This window comes from Heterocephalus glaber, unplaced genomic scaffold, assembly GCF_053883595.1.
Source record: "Heterocephalus glaber isolate CG9 unplaced genomic scaffold, H.glaber_assembly_v1.0 deba00000347, whole genome shotgun sequence".
Classification (NCBI taxonomy): Eukaryota; Metazoa; Chordata; class Mammalia; order Rodentia; family Bathyergidae; genus Heterocephalus; species Heterocephalus glaber.
In genome coordinates, this window is record NW_028258143.1 from 40,965,500 (window position 1) to 40,978,407 (window position 12,908).

At 32.7% G+C, this 12,908-nt stretch overlaps 1 protein-coding gene across 7 annotated transcripts in view; it reads right to left on the bottom strand.

Moving 5' to 3' along the window:
• The window catches only part of LOC110344261 (uncharacterized), a 133,121-nt gene that overhangs the window by 23,551 nt on the left and 96,662 nt on the right, over nucleotides 1–12,908 (bottom strand). For 4 of the 7 annotated variants that reach the window (XR_015446566.1, XR_015446563.1, XR_015446574.1 and 1 more), the window contains one exon: nucleotides 1,278–1,376. The exons of the other annotated variants lie outside the window; for them this stretch is intronic. The gene's annotated coding sequence lies outside the window, so the exon portion shown is untranslated. The remainder of the gene's footprint in view (nucleotides 1–1,277; nucleotides 1,377–12,908) is intronic. 7 annotated transcript variants of the gene reach the window in all.

A 12,908-nucleotide genomic window follows, 5' to 3' on the forward strand; every position in this document is an offset into this window, starting at 1 on the left:
GGCATCGAACTATTTAATTTCACTGTTGTAGAGTCAAAGCAGTCATAGATAACATACAAAATCAGTATGATTGTGTCCCAATAAAAATTTATTTAGCAAAACAGGAAGCTGTCCCAGGTCTGTAGTGTGACAACATCTGATCTTTATGATATTACCACCATTAAGATAATTACTAAGCCTCTTTTAAATTGAATGCCAGTATGAACCCATTTAATTCTATAGCTACTGTTCAGGATGTAGTACTGATATGTAGAAATATGAATTAAAAGTTATTATGATAAACAATTTGTATGTAATCAATAAATGTTACACACACTTTCCAAAATTTTGTGTGTTAATTTCTATTCTGAAATATGTCAAACATGCTGCTAAGTAAGGAAATAATACAAAAGATATCATTATACCTGTCATACAGATTTTACAATAGTTAATGTTTCCATATTTGCTCTAAATTATTTTTCAAAAGAATAAAATAAGAACTAAATGCTTATTTCCCATCTCATTCTTCTTTATTCAAGCAAAGAACTTAACTCATCCTTTGAGGAAGTTTGCCTTTTCTCTCTGGTTGCCTTTAGGATTTTTGTTGTTGTTATTGCCTGTGAAATTCTGCAATATGAGGATTTGTATCTTTCATCATTATGAAAAATTATCAACGACCATCTCTTTGAATATGATATTTTCTCCGTTCTCTGCTTTCTCTTCTTCTATAACTCTTATTTCTGCATAGGTTGGATTTTCTATTCTGTATGTTTCTAACTATTTTATTTGTCTCTTTATTCTTTGTTGTGTACTTGTGACTTCCTTAAATTTCTTTCTTTCTCAAACTGTCAAATTGTTATAGATACTAATTGAGTTTGTATGTAAGTGCAGTATAACACTTGCCTAGCATTTGTGAGGCCCACTAAGCCAGCACTGCCCCCCAAAAAGTCCTTCTGAATTCACCAGGTTAAAACTGTGGCTAGTGAGATACCATGTGCTGAAATGCTTAGCCTAAATAAATATTATTTCTAGTGGCTTCCTGGACCATGTAAAAGAAAAGCATCATCCAGACCATTTGAATCTCCTACCAAGTATTAACACCATGTAGCAAATATTGCCTTTGCCAGAATTTTAATAATAAAAATTTTAAAACATGTGACAGTTGAACTTGGTAGTCATATTTGATTATCATATGATAAACCAGATGATCTATCTGGGAAATTCAAGTGAACAGCCAACTTTTCTGGAGAATATATTGGTCTAATCGTCATTGTGAAAAATATATCTTCAACCCTTACCTTATTAGTTTCTCTTTTTCTCCTGACTTTAACTTTAGGTTTTCTTGATCACTGGTATAGTATCTTGGAAATCCAGATTTCATTCTGTTATATGCAGAACTACAAAAAGAATGGTAGCATTTTTACTGGTTTTTTTTTTTTTTTTTTTTTTTTGGTACCGGGGATTGAACTCAGTTCCTTGCGCTTGCGCAGCCGGCGGCATACATGTTTTTTAATTACTACTTAAGACCAAATTTTCCCCTCTGTCTTAATATAATTTGCATGGTTTTCTCCAAAAATTGCTTTGACAATGACTTTCTTCTTCATTTGTCATAAAACTCCTCTAATTTGGTTATGTGTTAAGAGGTTGAAAATCACAGCAACAGATGAGGTATTACCAGAAACTATGGTGACTGTTTAAATTCTTTAAGATCTATGACAGTAAAAGACACATTGTCATTAATCTACTTCAAAATACTCCATTTTCTTCAAACTCATTTATCCCATTATTCTTGCCACTTTCTAAAGCAGTTCTGAAAGTCTTTCATGTATGTCCTTAGTTGCACTATCAAAACTGCCTTGATGTCCTGAACTGATGCAAAACTTTTACTTGTTATGGTCATTTTTACTTTGGAGCAGAGCCAGGATTTGCATGATGCCAGCCAGATCCAGGGAACAAAGTGGATGAGGATACACTGTAATGTTTTCACAAGCTTGCCTTTCAATGGATGGCACTTGGTAGGAGAATTCAACATATTTTTTGCTTAAAAAAATATACATAATATATAAATATAAATACAAACATATAAAGTCACATGGAAGATGGATCCAACAGCTGCTACATGACCCAAAGAGAAATAATATGAGATTAAGTAGAATAGTGAAAAATCAGAAGGCAGTACAAATGGCATAGAAATTTGTTTACCGAAATAGTAGCAAAAAACTTTCCAAGTATGGGGGAAGAACTCAAAATACAGATAAGCACGGAATACAGAACCCCAAATATCCATGATAAGGAAAGAATTCTTATGACACATCAGAGTCAAAACCTCAAAAGTCCAATGCAAGGAGGGAATGTTAAAAGCTATTAGAAGAAAAAAAAATCACTTACAAAGATAAACCCAATAGAATTATAGCAGTCTTCCCAACACAAACCTAAAAGTCTAGAAAAAATTGCAGTAAAATGTTTCAGGCCCTAAAAGAAAAAACAAACAAACAAGGAAATTTTCCAACCCAGACATGTACATCCTGAAAAACTATCTTTCAAAATTGATGAAGAGGGCCAGGGATTTAGCTCAGTGGCACCGAGCCTGCCCCTCAAGTAAGGTCCTGAGTTCGATCCCTGGTACAAAAAAAAAATTTGATGGAGAAATAAAATTTTTCCATTGGCAAAGAGTGTCTTAAAAATTTATGACCACTAAACCAGCACTACAACAAATTATCAAGGATGTCTTAGAAAGAGACAATGAAGCCAACAATTCCAAAGAGTTTAAAAGTATGACTATAGTATAAAGGATTAGCAGTTAGGCAGGAGAAAAGAAATCAGCAACAGAAAAATAATACAATTACAAGAATAAGTCAATACCTTCAGTAATAACTCTCAATGTGAATGATCTAAATTACCTGATCAAAAGACAAAGATTGGCAGAATGTATCAAGAAATAATACTCAACAATATTCTGTATATAAGAAACACATTTAATTCCAAAAGAAAGTCACAGTTTAAAAATAAAAAGATGGAAAAAAGATATTACATGCAACAAGAACCCAGAAGAAAACCAGGAGTAGCTATGCTAGTTCCAGACAAAGCGAACTTCAGCCAAAACTGATCAGAAGAGGCAAAGAACATCACTACATGTTGGTTAATGGGACAATTAAACAGGAAGATATAACAAGTGTAAATATGTGCACTAAACACTGGTGCACCCAACTTCATAAAACAAACACTGCTCCACATTAAAAAAAGAGATAAACACAATTATATTATCTTATTATTATATTATCTTATTATTATATTATAACACAATTATAGTGGAGGACCTCAGTACCCCACTCTCACAAATAGCAGATCAACTAGACAAAAATCAGCAAAAAAAATGTCAGTGTTGAATCACACCTTCTAACAAATGGACTTAATAGATATATATAGCATGTTTCACCCAACAACAGAATACACATTTTTCTCAGAAGCACATAAAACTTTCTCCAAAATAAATCATATATTAGCCCGTAAAGTATGCTTAAAGTACAAAAGAATCAAAATTACCCTGTGTATATTATCAGAACATAGTACAGTGGAACTAGAAATCCAGGGCAAAATAAACAACAGATTATGGAAGAATCAAAAAAGAAATCAAGGAAGAAGTTAAACACTTCCTAAAATCAAATGATAATGCCTGTGCAACATACCAGAACCTATGGACACAATGAAAGCAGTCCTAAAAGGGAAGTTTATAACTCTGAATAACCACATTAGAAAAATAGAAAGATTTCAGTAATTCAAGAATTCAAAAATTGAATTCAGTGATTTCTAATGATAAACCTAAAATCCAAATCCAAAACTAGTACAAGAAGGAAATTACAAAGATCAGAGCAGAAATTAAAGAAATGTAGACTAAAGAAGTACAAAGAATCATTGAATTAATGGCTGATGCTGTAAAAGAATAAACAAAAAGACAAACCCTTAGCCAATTTAACCAAAAGAGGAAAGAAAGGAGATCAAAGAGGACATTAGAAAATGGAAAGATATCCCCTGTCCTGGATAGGTAGAACCAATGATGTTAAAATGACAATACTTCCAAAATCGATATATATTTAATGCAATCCCAATCAAAATATCAGTGGCATTCCTCACAGAACTAGAAAATAATCCTCAAATTCTCATGCAATAAGAGCAAAACAGGAGGCATCTCAATCCCAGATTTAAAGTTATATCACAAAGTTACAGTGATTAAAATTAAAAAACAACAACAACAACTTGGTACTGGCACAATAACAGCTACCCCAGTCAACAGAAGATGCAGAAGCAGAAACAACCCCAGGCACATTCAGCCATCTTATCTTTGACCAAAGGGGCCAAGAAACAGAAAGATAGCCTATTTAACAAATGGTGCTGGGAAAACTGGCTGTACACATACAGAAGACTGAATCTAGATTAATATCTCGCGCCACATACTAAACTAAAATCAAAATGGATCCAAGAACTAAGTGTTAAAACTTAAACACTTAATCAGTTAGAAGATAAAATAGGTAAAACTCTTGAAGACATAGGGAAAGACTTTCTGAACATAATCCCATTTGCACAAGAAACATCAAAAATCAATAAATGAGATTATATGAAATTAAAAAGCTTCTGCATAATAAAAGAAACAGCTAACAATGAAAAATTTAGAATGGGAAAAATGCTATTTACTCTTAGCACAGACAAATATCTAGACTATATATAAAGAACTAAAAAAATTAGAAAAGACAATCAAAAAATGGGCAAATAAACTAAAATGAATAGATATGTTTCAGAAGAAGTACAATTGTAAAAGAAAAACATGAAAAAGTTCAACACCTTTGGTGTTTAGAGAAATGCAAATTAAAACAGCACTCAGATTCCATCTTACTCCAGAAAAATGTCTATCATGAAGATACCAAATAATAACAAATGCTGCTGATGCTGCAGCAAAAAGTGGACCCTTCAGCATTGTTGGTAGGAGTATAATTAGTATAACCATTATGGAAATCAGTATGGACTTTCTTCAAAAATCTAAATATAGAAATTCCATTCGATCCAGCTACTCCTCTTCTAGGTATCTTTCTTAAAGTGTTAAAAGCATCATATTATGGTGATAAAATACATGCCCAAGTTTCCAGCAGCACAGACAATAACTAAATCTTAGACCCGACCTATGTGTTCATCAGTAGATGAATGCATAAAGGAAATGCATTTATATCCAATGGATACTTCTCTGCCTTAAAGAAGGATAAATTTGATCATTTGTAGGAAAATTAATGTACCTTGAGACCATAATATTAAGCAAAATGAATCAGATACACATACTTAAATTTCACATGTTTTTTTCTGTATGAGATACCTAAAGTATAAATAAATTAAAGAGCAAATTAAAAGACAGAGCATAGGAAACAGGGAGGTAGATTTTTTGTAAACAGGGAAAAAAGATGGAAAAGGTCGGGGAGGAAGGGAAGGGACATAAAAATAATTAATATGTGTTATGCACATGTAGCAGCTCCCACGATAAATGTAATCATTATGTACTGCAAATGTGTAGTAATAAATTTTTTTAAATAGTCACAAAGGAAGACTTCCAGAACTTCTTCAGAAAGTGGCAAGAACAATGGAATAATATGTCCAAAGTCAGAAGAAATACACTGAGGGAGATTCATAGCAATGTGTCTTTTATTGTTATAAATTTTTAAAAATTTAAACATTGTCTGTGTATTTTCATCATACCTCTTATCTCTGGCTTAGGGCAAAATATTTTCCTGGTATTTTTCAAGTGGTCTTTCATTTCTTCCACTGAAATGTATCTTATCTGATGCCATAAAGGTTTTCAAGCTCTACAATGTCAGAAGGTAGCTGAGGTGAGTGATTCATCAGTTTAAAATGCTTTAGAGTTACTTTCTTCCTTGTGTTCTTTCTGATTTCTGAGTGCTTCCTGACGCGCTTCTTCCAAGTGAACATTTCCATTTCTACTGATATCCTCCAACTCAAATTATATTGCTAGCTCCATAAATGGTGGACTGACCTACTTCCCTTTTTGCATGCAGAGAGGTTTTAGCCTGATCTTAAAATCAGGGGTATGTTGGCTATTTTAAAGTTATCTATGAAATGTTATATACCAAGAAGTGAGAGGTTATTATAGAATAAATGTACCAAATTATGCACATCTATATTTAGATGTCACCTAATAATTCATTCCTGAGTCCTGAGAAGTACATAATAAAATCAAAGGTAATAGCATCTCTCTTCAACTTCCCTCAATCAGTAGTTATATTGAATGTATATTCTACTTTTTCTGCAAGTCAATTTCCACTTAGATCAAAGAGCCATTCCGTGGATCACAGATTTTTTCCACTAGTCCCTCCTCTGAAAAAGTCACTCACATTGGTTGTTACACCTTTCCAAATGTTGGCTTGTAAACCAAAGGAACTGAAATAAATCTATTTGAAGACAGTGAAACTACAAAGCAACAAGAGAAACAAGTAGTTTAGTGATATATATGGGTCTGGACATTCTGACCACTTGGATTTATATTTTTTCAATCATAGAGAAAGAATCAGTCAGATCAGAATCACATTTAGTACTCGGTCAAGAAAGAACCAGCCAAAAGAAAATGAAAATGTCTTTACTGTTGCCTGCAATTCTAGGGAAAGTGTTATGTAGCACTGTCCTCAGACACAGAGAGTTTAGCAAGTGTTGTCTGTAGTGGAATATCTGGGTAATAGAGTAGCATGTTTTTAGTAAGTTCCGTTAAGCAAGAAACCCTTAATTTGTGAAAATGTCACTTATGACTTTCTTTTAAAAAGTAATCCCACATTTAACTCTTACATAGTATTTGGAGAAAGGGTACATTTTTTAGCCAGGTCCAAACCTAGTGCTTTAAAAATCATGTGTGAGAAGGTCAATGGGGTATTTCAAGTGAAATTTGAGATAGTGACTATATTTTCTGATACTTACGAGGATGACCATATCATATGAATATATTTTTGTAATTTACTACTCATAGTCAGCAAGGCACATACACAGTAAATACTTGCTAAATAACTTGTAGTCACTTTTCTGATCAATTATTCATTGTTACAGAACAAATTAATGTAAGAGTAAGGAATTCCATGTCCCAGTTTAGGCTTTCTGTTAAATCATGAAATTAGTAAGAAAAATATTTTGGTCAGGAGAAAGCATATTCTATTAATCTAAAGAGTTATAAGAGAATTATGTGCATTCATGAGTTAATCATATTTCTCATTGCCGAAACACAATACAAGACACCTACAACTTGAAGAAAAGCTTTATTTTGGCTCCCAGTTTTAAAAGTCTTATGGTCAGCTGGCTACAAAGCAAGAAGGGCATGGGGGAACATTCCAGATCCAAACCATGGCAATTAGCATTTTAAAACTTTTTTTAATCCAAAAATTAACTATCTTTCTGCTACAAATAAATGCAGCCCTAAATACTGTAATCTTGGTTTCTATCCAAGTGACAGTTGAAGTGACTTCTTTCATGGCTCACCTTAATGAATAAATTTTCTTTATTCCTAGGAGTGGTGGGATATTAGGACATTCAGAATTGCTACTGATGCCTTCTCAATGAAAAATATTTATACCAAAATATAAATATTATATTTAATAATATATATTTATATATATCTAATAATATATTTTATAATATTATTAAGTTTATAGTGAGATGCAAGGGACTGGGATTTTTAGGCAAAGACAGTGGTTTATATGTTATTGGGCACAAGGCCAAATAAAGAATATTTTCCAGTGTTAACAATTACAGCTTCATAGAAATCTTCAGTGATATTTAACATGCATGAATCAAAAATCATTATAGGCCCGTTTCATTACTTAAGACAAATATAATCATATCGTTCCTCTATATCGTATCTTCTGTTGATTTTCTAAAGGACTCCAAACTAACCACAATTGTACTATAGGGTTCCTGCTCTCAGAAGACCTCAATCATTTGTCCCTCAAACATGTTACACTTACTCTATCACAGGACCTTCACACTTGCTCTTCTCTCTCTGCAGAATCCCCTTTGGCATCCTGTCTCCTTCGTTTTCTTAGCCATCAGTTCAAATACCATCTCTCCAGAGAGATGTTCCCAAACCATTCAATATGAACATCCCCTTGCATTTGTACACATATATTTTAACTCTATTGCATTACTTGATTTTAAAAATCAAGGTACTTATATTTTCTAGAAAATATCTGTGTTCAACCTAATATTTTTGTCTGTGAGAACTGCCTCCTGGGTCACATGTCATATCCCTTTGTCCCACGTTTATTTTATTGACAATTGCAAAAGACACTTTCCTCTAAGCTCAGAATTACCTCCCTAACAGCAATCGTATTTAAGCATGCTTATTTCACTTGTCTTTCTACTTTCCTCTCCAGGACTTTTCCGTTACTGCAGGAGCCTGCTCAGCTAAAACACAAGCACAGCCAGTGGGAGGCAGGAGAGAGTAGATATATGTTTCAGTCTCCCAATCTATAGGTGGAGAAGTCTGGGAGGCCTTCTGTATTTACCTAGGAGATTTCGCCAGAAAGTAAGTTTCTGGATTCCATAGCCACAATCTTAATATTAGCCTTTTCTTCTTTTCCATCTCATTCTTCATTCTCCTTCATTCCTGTTTCCTGAAAACATTTCCAAATATATTATCAATAATCTAGTACTCAGGACTGTTCCATGCTCTGCTTTCAGGAAAACCCTAATTAAGACATCTCCCTTAGAATATAAGAACTGGGAGAGCCATACAACTCACACTTTTGTGTTTTGCTTTATTTATAATACCTAGCACAGTAAGTGGTGCACAGTGATAATAGATGATAGATAGATAGAATAGAGATAGATGATAGATAAATAGATAGATAGATAGAGACATTCAGTCAGATGCAAGAGGATTTAGAATTGTAAAAATTGGAGAATACTCTGTCATCTTGTCAGAGAATTCAAATGTTATTACTGTTTCTAATTGCTTGAACCTGAAAAATTCATACTTTCAGAGTCTTGATCATTTTATAAAAGGGTTAGATATTCAATCCAAAAATTTAATTTGAAAATTAGTATGTACTTTAAATAGGGATGCAGGAATTTCTGCTTATGGCTATGCCACAGTAACTGTACCAGACTTGTCTTACTATATACACCATGAGACAATGTATGTGAAACAAGTGTTCTCAGGAATTGGACACAGGCACCACAGGACTGCGAGCTTCGAGTGAAGGAAAACATAACTTGAGCCCCATGTTTTCCTTGGTATTCTGTGTAAAGACACTTAACAGCTGGCATAGGCTGCTGGAGGCAAAGCAGACAGGGTAGTTTTGCTGAATGGAAGAGGTTGGGGTAAGAGATGCTGAAGTGACTAATAATAGCAGGAAATTATACCAGACAGCAGTGGGGGAAGAATAGCTAGGAGAAGCTCTTGTGTGGCTGAAAACTGAAAGGAAACACCAAGAGTCTTGTGATGCTGGATATTTTTAGAGCTATGGTCCAGCTACAGAAGACAGATGTCACCCAATATTTTGGACATTCAGACCCCAGAGAGGCCAAACTTTATAGATACGCACTATACTCTAGACCAATGATGGTAAGAGCTACACCTCAGAACTAAAAAAAAACCAAAATAAATGCAAAGTATAAAAGAATAAAATCAAGCTTGGGAAGATTGTAAAGTTCCACAAGTAATTTGTTAGTTCCTGAAAAAAAACTCAACCCTCTTTAAAGAAAGACAACATTATCTGGAGTCCCCACAATATATCATTCATAATGTCCAAAATCTAATAAAAATACATATTAGATCAGTGAACACACTGGAAAATATGATCCATTATCAAGAAAAAAGAGAGAATGAGTAAAACCATGCTGAGTAAAAACATACTGAAACTAGTATTCAAAGACTTTAAAAAAGCGAAAAAGTGAAAGATGGGAATAAGGAAAAAATTGATGAGTAATCTGAGCAAGAGATTATCAGATTAAAAACAAGTACCTTATGTTATCTAGAAGGAAGCTGAAGCATAAAGGTATAGTTAAGTTAAAATAACAGGATTAAAATATATACTATGCAAATACTAGTAAAACTGGATTTGACTATATTAATAACAAGATGAGGACTAGTACCAGAAATAAAGGAGAAAAGCTCCAATTCATGAAGCAGACAAATCAATCTTAAATATGCATACATCTAATGCTGTAACTTCAAGATTATGAAGCAAAAACTGTAATAGAGAAGTAGACAAATCCACAACCATAGCTGTCTTTGTGTTGCTCTAAGAAAATACCTGAGACTGGGTAATTTATAAAGAACAAAAATTTATTTCCTCAGAGTTCTGCAAGATGGGAAATCAATGATCAAGGCACCAGTAGGATTCATGTCTGATGAGTGCCTGTCTCTACTTCTTTAAATGCTGCGTTCTCACACAGCAGAAGAGCAGGAGAGAGAAACCCAATCCTTAAAGTGCTTTCGTAGGGGCCCTAATCCCATCCATGAGGGCTCTGCCCCCTAATTTAATCACCTCCTTAAGTTCCCAACCTTTTAATACTATCATATTGACGACTAAATTTAAAAAACTATAGAGGATCTGAACAATACTATTAACCACCTTGAGTTGAAATTTGTAGATGAGTAGATCAAAGGACTGAAGAATATACTTTCTTGTCAAGTGCACATTGAATATTCACAAAGATAGATTATATTCAGGTTATTAAATAAATCTCGACCTATTACACATGTATTTTATAATTTCAAGAAATTGAAGTTATAGAGTATGTCATCTTACTACAAAGGAATTAAATTAAAAATTGATAAGCAAAGATAACTAAAATCTATCCAAGTATTTGGAAATTAAATAATAAATTTCTAAATAGCCCATAGTTTGATGAAATTAGAAAATATTTTGAATTGGATAATAGTAAAACTAAAACATTTGTTAGATTTAGCTAGAGTGTTAGGGCAAATTTTATCCTTGAAGGCTTATATTAGAAAAGTATATATAAAATTACTGATCTAATTTACACCTTTGTAAATGGAAAAAGAACAAATTAAATCTAAAAATAGAAATAAGTGAATAATGAGAAATCAGTGAAATAGAAAACAGACACACAATAGAAAATCTAAGAAGTCAAAGTTAGTCCCTTGAAAATAATGATATTATTGATGAAACTGTAGCTAAGTAGATTTAAAAAGAGAGGGAATTCAAATTATCAATAGCATGAATGAAGCAAGATATCCTATAGTTCTCATTGACATTAGAAGTAAAACCGTGGAGCTGGTCTTGGAGGGGCACACCTGTAACTGCAGCACCCTGGGAGGTTGAAGCAGGAGGGTGGAATGTTCCAGGCCAGCCAGGGCAATTTAGCAACATAATAAGACACTGTCACATAATAAAAAATTAAAAAGGGTCAAAGATATAAGTCAGTGTGAAGGCCCTGGGTTCAATCCTAATACTACAAATTAAATAAATAAATGACTACGGAATTCTCTAAAAAACTTTATGCTAATAACTTTAAAAACTTAGGTGAATTATACAACACAACTTACAAAAGTGGACACAAGAAAAAAAATGTAAAAATCCATACATATATTTATTTATATATATAAATATATATTATATAATATAAAATATATAATATATTATTACATATTACATTATATTATTATATAATATTTTATTATTATATGATATATTATATATATATATGAATTTATTGTCAAGAAAAGAAGAGACAAAGAAAACCCCAAACACAAATGTTTCACTGTGATTTCTAGAGTCCTTTTAAGAGAAGTTCCCAAATACTAATCCTTAGGATATTTTCAGTGGCTCCAAAATCAAAGTTATAATGATAGCAGGAGCTTATTTGCCTTTTCCACTTTTATAGTCTCTTAAGTAGAGTTTTTTATAGACCATGCAGCATGTTGGATTGCCGTATACTGAATGCATAAGAATTGTGAGAAGCTAGCTATGCTCTATTAAGCTATACATGAAAAAGATTGAGAAAAATGTAAAGCAATCTTTCTCCTCACAATTTTTTTTGCAAAATATCCTTGTTTTTCATAACAATGTGTTAAGCCAACATATAGTGCTAACATGTAATGATTTATTATTTTTAATAAACTGATAAAGAACATTTAATTTTTTTCATTTTAAATTTGAGTGTAACTTACATAAACAAAAAGACCTTTGAGGCCTTCAATAATTTTTTAAAATTTAAAGGAGTCTTGAAGCCAAAACATCTGCAAACCACTGATTTAATAAATCTTACAAACTCATAGAGGTGGAGGCTTGGTCTGCATGACCAGTCTAGCACTGCTACCTAAAATAAATACACTTACTGCAGGAAATCTACAGACCATTATCCCTTATGAACATAAATTAAATAAAGCAATCAAATGAAGAGGATAATATATCATTATCATGTGGACTTTTTTTTAGGAATGCAAGGTTAGTGTAACATTTTAAATCAATATAATTCATCACATCATCACAAAAAAACTATAAATGTAGGGTCATCTCAAAGATGCCGAAAAAAATGCCTGACAAAATTCAGCCACCATTTCTGATAAAATCAGCAAACTAGAAATTGAATAGAATATTAATCTGATAAAAGACATCTACAAAGAAAGCTATACTTAACACTATGTCTAAGCATAAAATAGCACCCATTTTTCCCTTAAGATTAGGAACCACACAAGGGTATCTGTTCTATTTCTGTTTAGCATTATATCAGAGGTTTTAGCACATTCAATAGACCAAAATCAGGAGAAAACATACTAAACTAGGTATGAATGAATAACCTGTCTTTATTTCATAAACCATGATTTTTATACAAATCCTCAAACACTTTTAAAATAGCAACACAACTAATAAATGAATTTATCAAACCCACAGAATACAAGGTCAGCACACATATTATAGTTG